Genomic DNA, 18,833 nt, shown 5'->3' on the forward strand with positions numbered 1-18,833 from the left:
TTTCATCAAGAAGGACCGTGGATTATGCTTGACATTTATGAGTAGATTTACCCTCAAGCTCATATCATTCATTACTTAACTTGAATACATGCCAAAAGAAAAGAGAGATAGGATTTACATACCTCTTATGAATTACCCGTAACCACGTTCGCTTCGTCTCCCTCTGAACTTATTTAACACGAAAGTAATACCAATGTTAATAACCTTCCACTTTCCATCTTCTCAATCTATAACCAAGTACCCATAGGAACCATTTCCTTATCCATTTCCTTTGACTAGTTTATTACTAGTTCCGAAGATAGCAAAAATCGGGCAGCATCTCCCCTATAACTTACCCTATCTAAACTTCTGTTTTAACCTCCAAACCTTAGCAGACATATTAACAACAACAATCATCATCTATACAACATTTAATTACTATGATACAATGCAATATAAGTTCCAAACGACTAGCCCAAAACCACGATATCAAAATAAGGTTTTCTTTCTCTATTTCGTAAAACCTTTAATCACACGAACCATAGGGTTATGTGGCTGCATCCAGCAGAACCCACACCCCTTTTACACCACGTTCCATCCCTGCAACACAAAATTAAGCCATCTCCAACCACAACACCACAATCGCAATAACACTACTCAACTTTAATTTAACTAGAACGGCTCAAATTTAGTTTGTTTCTCACGTCAAGTATACTTGTACAATTTTCCTACTTTTAGCTTCATTTAAAACATGTAACATACTAAATAACAATATCATTAACTCCAACTCTAAAGAAGGAACCTTACCTTGCCAAAAATCAACTTCGAAAGCTCCTAAATATGCTGAAAGTTTGCGGGCTGTTCGTGTCACTTGTTTGTTGCCCCAAATAGAAATTTTACGTGGTTAAACACCTTCATATAACCAAGGGATATCTTAGATAATTAATTTATGGAGTAAAAATTGGAGACTTACCATGAAGGAACCCTAGCCATAGCGCCTTTTCTTTTCTCTCTCATGTTTTCTCCAAATTCTTCCAAGTTAAAAAATGAAATGAAGTCCTTAGTCATAGTTAGACAACTGTGACTCGCCCAGCTAGTTTTGGTGAGCTTAACTACCCAAAAAGTACTCCAAGCCTCATTTTGAAGGTATTTCACCCCCGAACTTCATTACCCTCAATATTATTGCCTCCAAACCTATTCAAGCTAGTTTCAAACATTTGAAATTAAGAGGATTAGTCAAAAAAATAAATCCTAATCTAATCTACAAATAAAAACTCAACATCAAATGAAAAAAATCAAAAAAAAGGCTTAGAAACCAATGGGTTGCCTCCCATCAAGCACAAAATTTAATTTTGCGGTGCAATGCTAGCTGCACCACCCTTTATGTTTCCACTTTGAGTTAATGAACCTTCTCCCCAACTTTAAATCAAGGCTACACTGAAATACATGGGGAAAACTTGAAAGAATCATGAGTCTCACTCGATCTCTCCACTTTGAAGATTTGAATTTCTTGCCCAATTTCACCTCATTTTTTCTTTAAGGATCATTGGGTACAAGTAAGAGGATCAATAGGACTTTTGAACATTGAATTTCACAATTTTTGGCCTTCAAGTGAGCAACACTCTCACTTCTAAATAACCTAAAGTTGTCATAAATGATGTTTTTGAATTTGTTTTTGCAACTTTAGTATCATTTCTTTGATTTTGACATCTTGGATCATTATTGGCTTGGATGGTATGCAAATACCCAAGATTTCTTTCATGTTTATCATAACCCTTTCTTCTTGAGATTCCAACTCCAATTCACTATTCTTGACCACTTAACAAGGAACAACACATGTTCCAATCTTTGCTATCACATTGATCTTCAAATTTGCTATTGCAAACTCGAGTTAGGTGAAAGTCATAGAATTCAACCCTCATTTGAAACCTCAAATTTATTAATATCACACCCCTTTCAAGTCGTTTGGATAAGTACATGAGCCAAGTTTGACTCCCAATGCCCATTGAGTCAGTCATTTCTTTATCCAAAGAGGCATCTACATAACTTTGCCCAATATGAGGTCTTCCATAATAAGAATATGGGTCACCACTATAGGGATTGCAACACTAAGCACTTCTTCATCATAAGAAGCCATAAAGACAAAATAAAAAGAAAGCAAAAACAAATATTTACAATTTGGATAGAAAATAGTAAATTATAAATCAATTCAATAAGCCAAATGTTTCTCCGCGATGGCGCCATTTTTCATAACACTCAACTACACCCTTATAAATTGAAGTCTAGGCAATCGCTAGCAATATAAACCCAATATATAAGGTCAAGGTCGAACCCCAAAAAGATGTCACGACCCAAAAACTAAGGTCATGATGGTATACATTTCAAACCCCATCCCAATATGTAAGCCAAAAAGTAAAATCATAGGATACTCACAAAGAAAAGTCAGGCCACATATAAATACAAATAAAGGACAACAATGATATTATCCCAAAACTTGGTATTATAAGCTTAAGAGCATCTAAATACAAATTTGACTCTGAATACATAGTTTAAATCTCCGAATATTAATAAATACTGGAAATATAAGCTAGGTCTAATGGTGGTCCGAATCCCAAGACTTCACCACTAATTTGAATAGTAAATATCCACAAAAAAGGAGATTAGCTGTTGTGCGGGATACCCTAATTAGGATCTGCATCAAAAGGTATACTAAAGTAGGGGTGAGTACAATCTATATGTACTCAGTAGGTTTAACTGATTGAGTATAAGGAATTAATCAAAACTATAAAAATAAACTAAGGAACGCTTCCATATGTATGAAGAAAATTCTCACTCCTACTACGCTGCCGCCAATTTATATAGAATGGTGTGATTAAAGTAAACACATAAATACAGTTTAATATCATAGTTAAACAGATAGAGAAAGTATCACAGGTATCAATACAATGCAATGCATTATGATAATGCAATGATATGTTGGTACAGTGGGATCAAGGTTGTCGCACAACCTGTCGTATACACCTGTCGAGCTATGCTACCAAGTAGGACCCATGGGGGTATCGCAGACCATATACCTCATCATAATCTCAATATATTAACTATCTCACCACCCAACTCATAGCTAAGGACTTATGATACTAATATCTCCTCCACTTGCCACCTATTTGTGGTCAAGGATACAAAAGATGTCACATTTTCTTTCTTAAAAAGGATTTACACAGTTCTCAACTTCCCAATGATCAATGATAATATGAATGAGGATAAATGCATTTACAACATATAATACATAGAGGTAATATTCAACTCAACATGTAGTACAAGGTTCAAAGTTCACAAAACTTCACCTAAACATGATATTCACCCTCAATAGACAGTAATACTTTCATTTAAATGTTCGCTCCTTTCTAAATAATATTTCAATACTTAGGTATGCTCAAAGCCCCCAACTCAACCCCTTAGGCAGGCATCACAAGTCCAATAACCTTTTCACATTTCTAACTCAGTTAAGTCATGGATTACATAGTCTCAACCACGGATAAAATATCAAATAAGGCCCCCACACAGGCTAAAAAGCACATATAAGCACCCACACGAGCATCACAATATAACTTATCAGTCTCAAACTACACTACAACTCCATCCCAAAGTCTACGACATATAATTTGACTAATCACCCCAACTCAGCCCCAAGAAGAATAGTCAAACTTACCTCAAGTGCCGAAACCACACTTGAACACTCTATCAGACGAACAACCTTTGAATTCAATGCCCAAAATAATAACCCACTATCAAGAATAAAACATATGTGTCATAAGGAGTCCAATGAAGCCCATATTGATGGTTTTCAAAATAAGGGGTAAAACAGTTCAAAAATTGATAAATTTTGAACAAGGTCAAATCTGAGTTTTGAAACGGGTGTAATCGATAAATTCATTTATGGGAAGAATTTGCACATATGCTTGGTGACTACTAAATTTCCATGAAATTTGGCAACATGAAACTAGTTTAGCATCCGGTGTAATGGTGGTTCAAGGTCCTTTACTAATTAAAGCGTCACCAAAACATAGGGCTAGGTGATCCAAAGTCGAGAGGGAAACAACCCAGATCATACGCTAAGGTCCCTAAGCAATCACGAGCTTCTGGTGACTAATGATTTCGGATTCCCCTGCCTTTCTGCTATAGTCTACACTTGTCCGTCCAAATACTCAACGAGGACGTTGAGACTGTTCGGAAAAAAAAAGATTTTTTGGCTTAAAGAACAAATTTAGTTAAGTATGTAAATAATTGTATAGTGTACAAACTCCCTATATAATATAGATTACATCCTAAATTATTTAATTCTTCTATCAAAAGGGAGGGTGGGTGGTGGGTGGTGGGTGGTTGGTGTGGGAATGCTAAACTCATGGTCATGGTCAATGTTGTTGAGCTGAATTGTTTCCCTATTGCTTATCCACCTTTAGTAGAATCTCTTTTTTCCTCCCTTCAAAACTCAAAACCACAGCGTTAGGATTCACGCAGGTTGATCATATTTTTTTACAAATTTTATTAATTTCATAGAAAATAAAAATAAAATCTATATGAGGAAAAACTTGATAGTAAAAGGTAAATAATCGAAGATAGAAAATTATCATACAATATATTTTAATCAAAGGAAGAAAATAGAATGTTGACAAAGAGAGCTAATGAAAGTCCATGTAATTTTTGTAGACGAAAAACAAAGTTTAGCTAAGTCAAGAAAAAAATATCTCTTTTTACCACGGTAAGGGTTGTTCAAGAATAAGACTTCTATTTTTGAGGTAAATGTATTGCCTTTAACTTCGAATTAAATCATATTAGCATATACTTGGCCTATATTTTTCTATTCTTTGAGTGCAACTCCTTCTTGAGCCATGACTTTTAAACTCCGACCAAAGCAAGTGGTAATCTTTCGAGTTTCTTCTCAACTTGAACTTAAATAATCTATACTATAAAAAGTTTCTGGCACTCCAAACCTCTCATGAATATGTTCCTTATTTTTTCGTTGATTTCTTCATCATCCAAAGAAGCAACATTGGTCATGTCTAAATAGTAAATAATGAATATCTCAACTCGTGAGGAGTTAATAATAAAAGTCACTAAAGGTGTAATATTTATAGATTTAATGGACAACTTTGTGGACTTTGCAACTGTTACCTGCTCAAATTTCACCATATCCTAACAACCTTTAAAAACATTAAACAATCAAACTACAACCACTTCTTTGGGAAAATATATTATAGTTTCTCAAAGAATGACTAAACTGTAGTGAAAAAAGATAGCTACTAAAATCTAAGGGATATATAATAATTAAAGTAAGTTGATTTAACAACCAATTATTTTCATTTTATCCGTAATAATCAAATATATCCATGATTCTTGTATGAAGCATTACAACGAATTACTAAACTATTCACAGAAAATAGGAGAGGAAACCTTAACATTAATTGAATGATGGATGTTGAATCTTTCTGGTGTAAATGATAACTCTCAGTTTGTCTTTCTTTCTCCCCAGCTAGTGGATTCGTAGTTTTGATGTGTGAGTGTGTTGCCATTCAAAGGGGACTGGTTGTAGTCAAATTACTGAAGAAAGAGAGAAAAATAATATTAATTGTGGCTATCATCAATTAAGTAGAAGGTGTAATGTGGAATTTACCTGGACATTCATTTTTTTCAATTCCCATTATCTATTTTTGTAATGACCCTTCAGGTAATTTTCGTGTTTCTACTTCCGTTTTGTCACTTAGAACATTGATCTTAGGTCATGTATGACCTTCTGGCGCTGGTAGATCGGTCTTGTGGTTGTTCATTTGGGCTTTAGTCATGTTTCCCTATTTTGGAGTTGTTATAACTTGAAAAGTTGACTTTGATCATAACTTTAGGAAAAAAAACCACAGAATGGAGTTCTGGCGATTTCATCAGCTCCTGAATGGAAAATAAGGGTACTAGCATGGTCGACACGAGTTCCGAGGTAATTGATATGAATTTGGGTTCATATCGCAATTTTCATTTGAAATTTGGCCCATGTTTGACCTTAGTCAACATTTTTGAAAAACCCACTCGGATGAAAATTCTGACAGCATGGTTAGTTATAGAATGTCAAGTTTGTCCTAGAATGACCCTTCATTCCCTTTACGAGGTTTTGGTCAAATCCCAGGACCCCTTCTAGAATTAGGCTCAAAATGTCACTTAGGTTGGAACCCATTTTTCAGTCACAAAGATCTCGCATGGAAATTTCGACGGCACCATTGAGTCCGAAATATAGAATTCGGTGAGGTAGCACATCTCCTGCATGCATGAGATTTCGAATGAATTCCAAGCACCCTGTCGGAGTATTTAAACTTGGTGAAAATCAGCATTTCAGCTGATGTCTGGTGTAGGAGGAATTTCTCTCAGTGATTGTGGGCTCTAGGCCGCGTTCGCGGAGGCTTGGGCCTTTCCTATCGGTGTTCACGGGGTCTGAGATGCATTTGCGGAGATCTGGTCCCTTTGCCTCCACATTCGCGGAACTAAGGCTGCGTCCGCAAAGGTAAATCCTATTGACCTCCACGTTTGCGAAGGCCAATGTCTGGCCTGTTATGTTGAATAAAGGGCCACGTGTTTCAGCATTTGGATGATATTTCAAAGGACTATATATCTCTCATTCTTAGCTCAATTTTGGCGATTCAAGGGTTTAATTTCTAGGGAATTTTGTGAAGAATCCATTGGTGAGCTTTGAATCTTGAGGGAGGCTTCGTGTGAGGAAAGTTTATGAAATTAGCTGTTGTCTTTTGAAATTTTCGAGTTGGAATTGTGTTGAATTTTGAGTTCCTATTTCTTGACCATTTTCGCTCCATTTTCAGCAATTCTTGGGGATAAGTTATGGGGCACACTGCAAGGAGCATCGTGGTACAATTTGTTTTGATCGTGGGAGCTTCGTTCTTGGTAATTCGCTGTCCTTAAGTGTTATCCCTTTTCATATTTAGCTTAAGCTTAGGATTGTTGATGGATGCTTGGGTTGTGGTTGTTTTGTGGTGTGAATTATGTTCCCTTTTGGAACAGAAGCTAGGGGTAACATTTGGGACCAGTTCTCGAAGTCAATTATGTGATTTAAAGAGCGGGTCCCACAATTCACGATTTTGACTACAAAATTGGCCCATCTCCAAATTTGATAATTTTAATGGCATAACGACCTTATTGAAGTTGTGATTCCATTATTGGTAGCAAGGAAGCATTCAGAGGCCTTTAGGAAGGGAAAAGCTCTGGTTCCATGAGGTGGAGCGCGCGCAGTTGACCTACAGGTAGGCTATGGTTTTCTCCTCTTTAGACTAAGCATGTTTAGGTAATTATATGCTAATTTCTAGAGTTTGGTTTTTTTGGGGTGTTGAGTTTTCTAAATTTCTAGAATTCATGTCGTAAGATCTATCTTTTGGAATTTTGGGCTACTAAAGAATGTCTCCTTTATTGTTGATCATCCATACCTTGGGGTGTATGTTTTGCCTTTGGTTTATATCTTTGGAAGCATGTTTGGGCTTAGTCTAGGCTTAGACTAGTGTTGCCTTAGACTTGCACGATTTTGGTGTTGTTGGTTCTAAGAATTTCTTCGATGTCATTTTGGATAACTTAGCTCCTTCTAGACTTATATAGTAGACTTGAGACTGATAGTCTGAGCTTTAGCAAGGCAATAACACAGCTAGGTAGTAACACAACTTTGGAAACGTGCCTCCGTAATGTCTCATTTTTTTATCAGTCCTGCATCACTTGGTTTATAGTTCTGGAAGTCTATTCATCGATTCTGGTTTGGTGTGGTTCGAGCTAGAGTGATTTGTTGATGGCACTCAGATTAGGGGTACTCCCCAAATGCTTGGTTGGCCACTGATCCTAATTGTAACCGACTCTCCTCTATTAGTGGTTCAAGTCCCCAATTCATTCCACCAAGCAAGGTTCAAGTCCCTGTCTTGGTATTATTGCCTCGGTTCGAGTCCTTAGACTTACTTAGTCATGGTTCAAGTCCACCACATTTATCAGCCTTGGTTCAAGTCCATCGCTCTTTACTAGCTTTGGTTTGAATCCTTAGCTACCATTAACGGTTTGAGTCTGTAGTCTCTCTTATATGTGGTTCTAGTCCACGATTATTTATTACCGGGGTTCGATTCCTTGGTCCCTTTTGCACGTGGTTCAAGTCCACCATTATCTATCACCTTGGTTCAAGTCCTTGGTTGCTTTCAAATCTTGATAAGATTCCCTGATCGTCTAATGAATCTTTGGTTCAAGTCCTTGTCTATTCTCAGCTTTGGGTTATAGCTTCAGGCTTTTAGGATGGTTCGGTTCAAGTCCATGGGAATTTGTGGCATTATTGGAACTTCATCGAACCCATTCATTTTACTTCAACTATCTCTTCCCCTGTCAGGCTTATGGGAGTCCATTCAGGTTGTTGCCTTTAGACTTGTGCACGAGCATACCCATCGGGTTTATAGGAGCTCCGATAGATTTAGTTAGTTCTCACTCTTCGTGTGTTGAGCACACTCGTGTACATATTTACCTTAACTTCTTATTCTGTTTTTGTTTGTGATTAGGTTCTCTCATTTCAGTTTACTTTTGCTTCTCTTGCTCGGTCGGCCTATGATGCCTACTGGTACCTATAGTTTTGGTACTCATACTACACTCTATATCTGTTTTCGTAATGCATGTCTAAGTACTAGCTACCAGCCTTAATTTGAGCCATCTGTAGTCTTGATTGGAGGTGAGGGTGAGCACAAAGCATTCCGGATTTACCCATCTACCTGAGTACAAAGCATTCTACCGCACACTTGATGACAATGGAAAAGTTATCGCAGACACCATTTGGCCAACACCTTCCAAGAGTCCGCAGAGAGACTTAACCGTGATACAAAGACCAACAGAGCTTGGAGTACTAGGGACACAACAACTATAAAAATCTCTTTTTCTATTCACACAAATCAAGGTCCCAACATACAAAATGAAGAGATACTACAAGAGCTCGCTAAATTAAAAACTGAATTCAAGATGGCATTGAAAAGCATGGGACAAGAGTAAATCAATGCAATCGACCATCAAGGTAGGGCACCAAGATATGACGATTACAGTTATGAGCAAGATGCTTACTATGTGAATGATAAAGTGGGGGGTTTATGGACTAATGCCCAAGCATCCAACCAGGATTCTTGCACCAAGGTCAAGGAAATCAAGGTTGGAACTATAACAACTTCAATCGAGAGGTCCATTACAACCTAGACAACAACTACAATCGTGAAGGAAACTATATTCGTGAGAACAATTACAATTAAAATGGATACAATGATCGCAACCGTAAATAAGACAGAGAAGGTGAATGGAGAAAGAGAGATAACAATAATAGTGGTGCATACATCCCTCCCAGAAATCAAGATAGGGGATCTGAACTTGCAAGAATCGAAGACATGATGGCCAAGATGATGAAAAAGTATGATGCAACAAATGATAATCTTAAGGAGATATGCAATTATCTTTCCGAAATGATTCAAAAAGTTGAGTCACACTCTACATCCATTAAGCTTATTAAGCAACAATTAGGGAAGATCTCATCATCTTTGAATCCACGCCAGAAAGGAACTCTCCCAAGTAATACAATTCAAAATCCAAAGAATGACAGGCAATACATAGCTGTGACAGCCCGAAGCAGCATTCAAATAGTTGATCCACCTATGCCAGAATTTGAGGATGATGCATACGATGTGGCTGTTATTGAGGATGAAATAAGAAAGAAAAATTGAGGAAGAAATAGTAGGCAAAGAACTAAGCACCAAACAACCTATAAAAGGAGAGGCAAAGCATGGTGAGAAAGAAAGCAATGCAAAAGACGCTGCTCCAACTCCAACTCCAATGCCAAGACCTCATCCTTCTTTTCTGCATAAATTAAAGAAGAAGGCCGAAGATGGAAAGTTCCTTAAATTTATCTCCATGTTGAAACAACTTTCGGTGAATGTTCCTTTGTTAGAGTCACTAAAAAAAATCTGGGATATGCCAAGTTTATGAAGGACCTTGTCCAAAAGAACATAACAGTATGCTTTGAACTGGATGATAACTTGCATCATTGTAGCGTAATCGCCACTCGCTCTCTTGTGCAAACTAAAGAAGACCCAGGTGCATTCACTATCCCATGTACCATTATGTTATTCAAATTTGCAAAAGCATTACGCAACTTGGGTGCTAGCATTAACTTGATGTCGCTAGCATTGTTCCAATAATTGGGCTTAAGAGCCCCCAAATCAACATTAATGCAGCTCTTGATGGTAGATCGTACTATGAAGAACCCAGTGGGCATTATTTATGATGTTCTAGTGAAGGTCAAATCATTCATATTACTTGTTAAATTCATCATTCATGACTGCGAGGTGTACTTTGATATTTCGATTATTCTGGGTAGACCATTCTCGGTAATCAGACGTGCTTTGGTAGACATGAAAACTGGCCAACTAAAGTTTCAACTAAATAATGAAGAGGTGATTTTTGATGTATGCCTAGTAATGAAGTATCATAATAATCTATGAGTTGTTTTCGTGATTGATGTTGTAGACGATTTACAACCAAAAATACCAATTGAAGAGAGGTTGGGTGTTGAAGCTCTAGTTGCCATCATCATGAACTTCGATATAGATCATATTGGAGAGTATGATGAGTTAGTTTGTGCACTATATGGCCTTGAGACTTTTAATCATACACCAAAGAGACTCGACTTAGACTTGACGAATAGAGCAACTCCATCTGCGAAACCATTTATCGAGGAACATCCAACTTTGGAACTCAAAGTGTTGCCATCTCACTTGTAATATGCATTCCTTGAACCCAACAACACGTTGCCGGTCATAATAGCTGCTGATCTTCACCAAGAGTAAGTGAAAGTTGTTACATCCATCTTGAGGCATTTCAAAAGAGCAATATGATGGTCCATATCCGATATCATAGGCATACCATCGGGCATATGTACTCACAAAATCCAACAGATGTTGGATTTCAAACCAAGAATTAAACACCAACGGCGTCTCAACCCCCCTACGCAAGAGGTAGTAAAAAAAGAGATCATCAAGTGGTTAGAAGCTGGAGTTTTTTATACAATTACGGATAGTAATTGGGTAAGTCATGTCTTGTAACACCCCTAAAAATGTTGTATATGATGTTCCAATTTTCGATGAAAATGATATAGCTTTTATAGTTTGGGCATAACTTTCCATAGGATGGTCTAAATTAGGTAACTCAAATTTCTGAATAACCCTAATATTATTACCTAAAACTTTTGTGCGAGAAGGTCACAGCGAGACGAGCCCTTTATCATTACGACCATAGTTTAATTTTTGGAGGTTAAGTAGGTCAAATAAATTAATATTGCAAGACATGGTGCAGCGAAAAAATTGAGTATTTGTAGAAAAAATCATATCTCACAGTAGGATGGTTCAAATTGGTTAATTCTTGAATGATGTGAAAGAACACTTCTAGAGCAACAATTCATATGTTGACATCAAATCCTAATGAGGAAGTTATCTTGTTCAAATGCAGCTCCGAAAAAAGGGTATTCCGTTAAAACAAGGTTCATCTCACCAACCATGGAAATATCTAGATCCATTTGACATCACCCATGACATCAATAGTCCTCCATTTGACATCACCCATGACATCACAATATTTTATTAAATTTTTCTTTATAATTATTTTAATTATTGTTAGGTCCCTCCTTCACACCTATACATACCCACCTATTTTATTATTTTATTTATCAAGCTTTCTCAAGCAACTCTTTTCTCTATACACTTCTTTACTCAATCTCAAAATATAGTTTTAGCTCTTAAAAGTGTAAAAATACTATTCCGGTGATTCATATTCTCTGGGTAGTACACAAAATACTCTGGCGAGGAGAAAATGCTATGATTTAAAAGTGTTCATTAAGTCCTTCGATTTTGAGTAAAGCTTCAGATTCAATGTATGTAAGGCTTCAATGAGAGTATTCCTTCCACTCTCATGCCTAAAGTATTTTGATTATATGATAAATTATGTTTATTTATCCAATTCTTTTCAAGCTTTACTCTAAGGTATGTGAGTGTTTATCCATGACTTTTTTCCCACCCATGTAGTTCAAAACTCTTTCAACTAAATCTCTTGATTTCTAGTAAGATTTCTTATGGGTAATTCTTATTTCTACTTAATAGAATGAATCATGGTTAAATTAATGATTATTGGTCTATTTTGATGCAAAATAATTTAATATGTATGAATTGATGGTTTGCAAGTAATTTCTCTATTTATCTCTTTAAAGGTTCTTGAAATTTCATGGTGGGTTATTTAAAGCATAATTTTTAATTAATGGATTTCAAAGTATTTATGCATAATTTCATTTACATAAATGTTTCAAAGTTGAAGTGATTTAAACCCATCTAATTTTACTATATTTTCAATGAAGTTTGACTCCAAATAAATATTTATGAAAGCAGTGTCTATGATCAAAAGGGAGTTTTATGAAATAAAAGAATGATGAAATGCTATGAATGATGGATTCTTTATGCAATGACAATTCTTGCATATTTGAATCAACAAGTGTTTTAATGAGTTATTCTACCGAATATCATATTTTGAATTCTCAAGCTATACCCTATGACTATTTTGAAGTATTAAACTATTTCGTGGGATTGACTTAGCACCGAATGTTTTATTGAGTTGGGATTCATTAAGGAAGTCATAGTAGCAATCCCTTGTCTCGTTAACTATATGACAACATAGGAGCCCTTGTAGGCTTATGCTAATGGATCCATGAAAGCCCTTAAAGTTAAAGAATGAATGTAAAATTGACAGAGTTCTACCCTAGGCACGTAGGCTCCTCGGCTAACGTAGGGGGTTATGTTGGATTCCATGCAATATCCACATGGTCTTAATGTCGGTTATAGTCAACTTCCCACAAATGAATATTTCAAATGCTATTTATATGATTAATCATACATGTATATATCCACATATGTATAATTTAAATGATATCTACTTGATTACACATGCATGCACTCATTTATGTACTTTACCTTATAAATGTCCTAAAAGTTTTTACTTTGTAATGCATGCCTACATACCATGTAGGGACCAGTGCTCCTCCTCGTTCTCCTCCACGTGGCTAGTCGAGATTTTGTTTGAAGACTACTTTTGGTGAGTTCCCATGTTCTGGGAACAATATTCCTTTATCTTTATAGCTTATTATATGTTGAGATCTTTAGACACTTAATATGACATTTCTTTCTATTATGATTGAGGGTGAGCTAGGTACTTGTCTTAGCCCCATTAAATCTAAAAGTTAGAGGTATTGTTGGACATATGTAATTTAAAGATTTACTATTATGATTTCTTCTTGTTTATTTATTGTCATTACCTATGAAAGGCTAAAAGAATGTTAAGAGGCTTGTTTGAGGTACTTTCAGATTCTTTGTTCGCCATGTCACATCTAGGCCCTACGCTTGGGTCATGGTAAATAGTGTATTAGAGCCTGAGGTTTTGAATGGTCCTCGGAGTCCAACATACTCCGTTAAATAGGATCTTGTTCATGGTCTTGAAGCGTGCCATAACTATGAATAGGAGGCTATGGGATGTTTAGGAAAGTTTTCACTTATTTTAAATTCATGTCGTGCCTTAGAGTTTCCTAAGCTTTCCTCTAACTAATGTACCATTTCCTTTTCTCTAGATAATGATTCGTGGAAGAGCACCTCCAAGAATAAGGGTTGACGATGAGGATGAAACTCCTTCAGTTCCGAATGGCCTACATCATGAGGAAGGGGTAACCCATGCCGAGTTTTACAATATCATTACGTTGTTGGCTCAATTCGTAGCCAACCAAGGGAATCAAGGTGTTCCTCCTCCCCAAAAGTAAAATTCGAGCTCTAGGATTTGATATTTCCAAGAATGAATCCGCTCGAGTTTGATGGTTCTAAACTAGAGGATGACCCTATGGATTGTTATATTCCATATTTTTACACATTGGACTATTCGTAAGCTAATGAACATAAATTCAAGTCTTTTTAATTTTGAATTTTAAAATGACACAACTTGTTTGTAATCAAAGTGGAAGCCATCCAAAAAAAATCTGCTTAAGTTATGTTTTCGGGTGATCTGACTTCGAGAGGCCATAACCCCTTCAGAATTTGGGAAAACACTCAAAATGAAAGTTGTATATAAACGTAATGCAAGTTATTTGAGGAAATTTTTCTAAGTCGGGTCAAGCCCAAAACTCATGTCATTTGAGGAAATTTTTCATCTTTCTCCTTTATTTTTCAGACCAAAACATCTAGAAATTTCTAGAGAGAGAGAGATAGGGAGGAGAATCTTAGAGGGAAACACTATTTTATACCAAAATGTGAGAAAGAAGGATGGGTCGCTTCAAATGCGCATAGACTACCGATAATTAAATAAAATGACCATTAAGAAAAAGTACCCAATCCCTAGAATAGATAACTTATTTGATTAATTGCAAGGGTCAAGTCACTTCTCCAAGATTGACCTTTGGTCCGGCTATCACCAACTAAGGGTGAAGGAGTGTGACATTCCCATAAAGGCTTTTTGAAAAAGGTATGCTCACTTTGAGTTTATGGTGATGAGTTTTGGGTTGATGAATGTGCCAGCAGTGATCATGGACTTGATGAGTAGGGTGTTCAAACCTTACCTTGATACTTTTGTTGAGGTCTTCATTGACGATATTTTGATTTACTCTCGGGGTGAGGATGAACATTAGAATCACTTGAGCATTATGCTTCAAATGTTGAGGGATATGAAATTATTTGCAAAATTTAGTAAGTGTGAATTTTGGTTGAAGGAGGAGGCATTTCTTGGTCACATAGTGTCAGGTGATGGGATCACGGTTGATCCTAAGAAAATGAAGAAAGTTAAGAATTGACCTAGACCGTTGTCTCCTTTAGACATTAGGAGCTTCATGGGTCTAGCCGGATACTATAGAAGGTTCGTCGAAGGATTTTCTTCCATCTCATCTTTTATGATGAAATTGACCCAAAAGAAAGTCAAATTCATATGGACGGATGAGTGTGAGAAAAGTTTCCAGACCTTAAAAGATCGACTTACCTCCGCTCCTATTTTGGCTCTACCGAAAGAATTAGAAGGGTTTGTGGTTTATTGTGATGCTTTAAAGATTGGTTTAGGTTGTGTCGTAATGCAAAATGGCAAGGTCGTAGCCTATACTTCTAGGCAATTAAAGGTGCATGAGAGTAACTACCCTTCCCATGACCTTGAATTGTCGGTCGTTGTTTTTTCTTTGAAGATTTAGCCACATTACCTCTATGGGGTGAATGCGGATGTGTATACTAATCATAAAAGTCTTCAAGATGTGTTCACCTAAAAGGACCTTAATCTAAGTCAAAGGAGGTGGCTAGAACTCCTTAAGGACTATGAAATGAGTGTGCACTATCACCCGAGTAAAGCCAAGTGGTTGCCGATGCACTTAGTAGAGTGTCTATAGGGAGTGTGGCGCAAGTTAATGAAGGAAAGAGGGAGTTGGTGAAAGATGTTCACCAGTTGGCTAGATTAGGGGTGAAGTTGTGTTACCGATGATGGTGGTATGGTTGTTCAAAATAGGTCTGAATCCTCTTTGGTGGTGGATGTTAAGTCAAAGCAAGATCTAGACCCGATGTATATTAAGTTAAAGAAGTTGGTGAAGCAAAAAAAGGTAGAGGTCTTTTCCGGAGGGGGAGATGGGGTGCTATACTACCAAGGTCGGTAATGTGTTCCGGATGTGGATGGTCTAAGGAGTTTGATCTTTATGGAGGCTCATAATTCTACATACTCCATTCATCCTAGTTCAACAAAAATGTACTGAGACATAAAAGAGTTCTATTGGTAGGGTGGCATGAAGAAGGATATATCAAGGTTCGTGTCCGAATGTCCGAATTGCCAACAAGTGAAGGCCGAACATCAAAGGCCAGTGGCCTAGATCAAAACATTCCAATCCCTACTTGGAAGTGGGAAGATGTGAATATGGATTTTGTATTGGATTTGCCTCATACTCAGAAGAGTCATGATTTGATTTGGGTAATTGTTGATATACTGACTAAGTAGTCTCACTTCCTACCAGTTAAGACTTCCTATAGTACCGAAGACTATGCAAAGTTGTATATTCGGGAGTTGGTGAGGTTGCATGGTGTGCCGTTATCCATTATTTTGGATTGTGGTACCCAATTCGAAATTGGCTTTTAGGTATGTAGGGCCTTATAGAATCGTGAGACGTGTTGACAATGTTACGTATGAGTTGGAGTTACCATTGGAAATAACCATGGTTCACCCGAAGTTCCATGTGTCTATGTTGAAATTTTTTTTGGGTGATGCTAGTTCCATTGTTCCTTTGAGAGTAGTGAATGTTGAACAAAACTTGACCTATGAAGAAGTCCCATATGAAATTTTGGACCGGTAAGTTAAGAGATTGAGGAACAAAGAAGTTGCACCTGTTAAAGTCCTCTGGAGGAATCAACATGTTGAAAGTGCTACGTGGGAAGTGGAAGCGGATATGATTAAGCGATACCCTCATACTTTTTCCTCTACCCAAACCTAAGGTATTAAGTTGTTCTTGTTCAATTACTTGAAATCCTTGCATTTCAACTTTTATTGTCATATACTTGAAAAATTATGCAATATGTTTCTAACAATGTTTTAAATTGCACTATTGCATTAATAATGGGTTTTTGGTTTACATTCTACTCTACTCAAACTAATTCTTGCCTCATTCGAGGAAGAATATCCCCAAGGGGGGAGATAATGTAACACCCTCTAAAAATGTTGTATATGGTGTTCCAATTCTCGATGAAAATGATATAGCTTCTGTAGTTTGGGTATAACTTTCCATAGGATGGTCCAAATTAGGTGATTCAAATTTTTGAATAACTCCAACATCATTACCTACAATTTTTGTGGACTATATTTTATGTTTTGGAGGTTAAGTAGGTCAAATAAATTAATTTTGCAAGACATGGTTCTGTGACTAAATGGAGTGTTTGTAGAACAAAATTCATATCTCACTATAAGATGGTCCAAATCGGTTGATTCTTGAACTACATGAAAGAAGATTTCTAGAGAAACAATTCATATGAGACACCAAATCCTAATGAGGAAGTTATCTTGTTCAGATGCAGCTCCGAAAAAAGGGTATTCCATTAAAAGAAGGTTCATCTCATCAACCATGGAAAGATCTAGATCCATTAGACATCACCCATAATATCACAATCTTCCATTAAATCTTCAGATTTTTCTCTATAATTATTTTAATTATTGTTAGGTCCTTCATTCACACTAATAAATACCCACCTTATTTCATCATTTTGTTCATCAAGCTTTCTCAAGAAACTCTTCTCTCTATACACTTCTTTAGTCATTCTCAAAATATAATTTTAGTTCTTTATAGTGTAGAAATACTATTCCAGTGATTCATATACTCCGGGTAGTACACAAAATGCTCCGGCGAGGCGAAAAGGCTATGATTGAAAAGTGTTCATTTAGTCCTTCAATCCTGAGTAAAGCTTCGGACTCAAGGTACGTAAGGCTTCAATGAGAGTATTCCTTCCACTCTCATGCCTAAAGTATTTTAATTATATGATAAAATATGTTTATTTATCCAATTCTTTTCAAGCTTCACTCTAAGGTATGTGGGTATTTATCCATGACTTTTTTTCCACCCATCTAGTTCAAAACTCTTTCAACTAAATCTCTTGATTTTAAGTAAAATTTTCTTATGGGTAATTCTTATTTTTACTTAATAGAATAAATCATGGTTAAACTAATGATTATTGGTCTATTTTGATGTAAAATGATTTAATATGTATGAATTGATGGTTTATAAGTAATTTCTCTATTTATCTTTTTAAAGGTTCTTGAAATTTCATGATGGGTTATTTAAAGCATGATTTTTAATTAATGGATTTCAAAGTATTTATGCATAATTTCATTTACATACATGTTTCAAAGTTGAAGTGATTTAAACTCACCTAGTTTACTATATTTTCAATGAAGTTTGACTTGAAAGCTTTTATTCCAAATAAATGTTTATGAAAGCAGTGTCTATGATCAAAAGAGAGTCTTATGAAATAAAAGAATCAGGAAGTGCTATGAATGTTGGATTCTTTATGCAATAAGGACAATTCTTGCATATTTGAATCACCAAATGTTTTAATGAGCTATTCTACCGTATATCAAATTTTGAATTCTCAAGCTATATGCTATGACTATTTTGAAGTATTAAACTATTCCGTGGGATTGACTTAGAACCGAATGTGTCATTGAGGTGGGATTCGGTAAGGGAATCCAAGTAGAAACCCCTTGTCTCATTAACTATGCGCCAACATATGAACCCTTGTAATATTAGGCTAATGGATCCATGAAATCCCTTAAAGTTAAAGAATGAATATAAAATTATCGGAGTTCTAACCTAGGAAAGTAGGCTCACCGGCCAACGTAGGGGGTTATGCTGGATTCCATGTAATATCTCACATGATCTTAATGTCGGTTATAGTCAACTTCCTATAAATGAACATTTAAAATTCTATTTACATGATTAATCATTTATGTATCTATCCACATATCTATAATTTAAATGATATCTACTTGATTATTCATGCATGCACACATTTATGTACTATACCTTATAAATGTCCTAAATGTTTTACTTTGTAATGCATGCCTATATACTTAGTACATTCAAAGTACTAACACATACTCTTTTGCCTACGTGATATCACCATGTAGGGACCGGTGCTACTCCTCGTTCACCTCCACGTGGCTAGTCGAGATTTTGTTTGAAGGTTACTTTTGGTGAGTTCCCATGTTTCAGAAACAATACTCTT

The sequence above is a fragment of the Solanum dulcamara genome, chromosome 1, assembly GCF_947179165.1.
Source record: "Solanum dulcamara chromosome 1, daSolDulc1.2, whole genome shotgun sequence".
Lineage (NCBI taxonomy): Eukaryota > Viridiplantae > Streptophyta > Magnoliopsida > Solanales > Solanaceae > Solanum > Solanum dulcamara.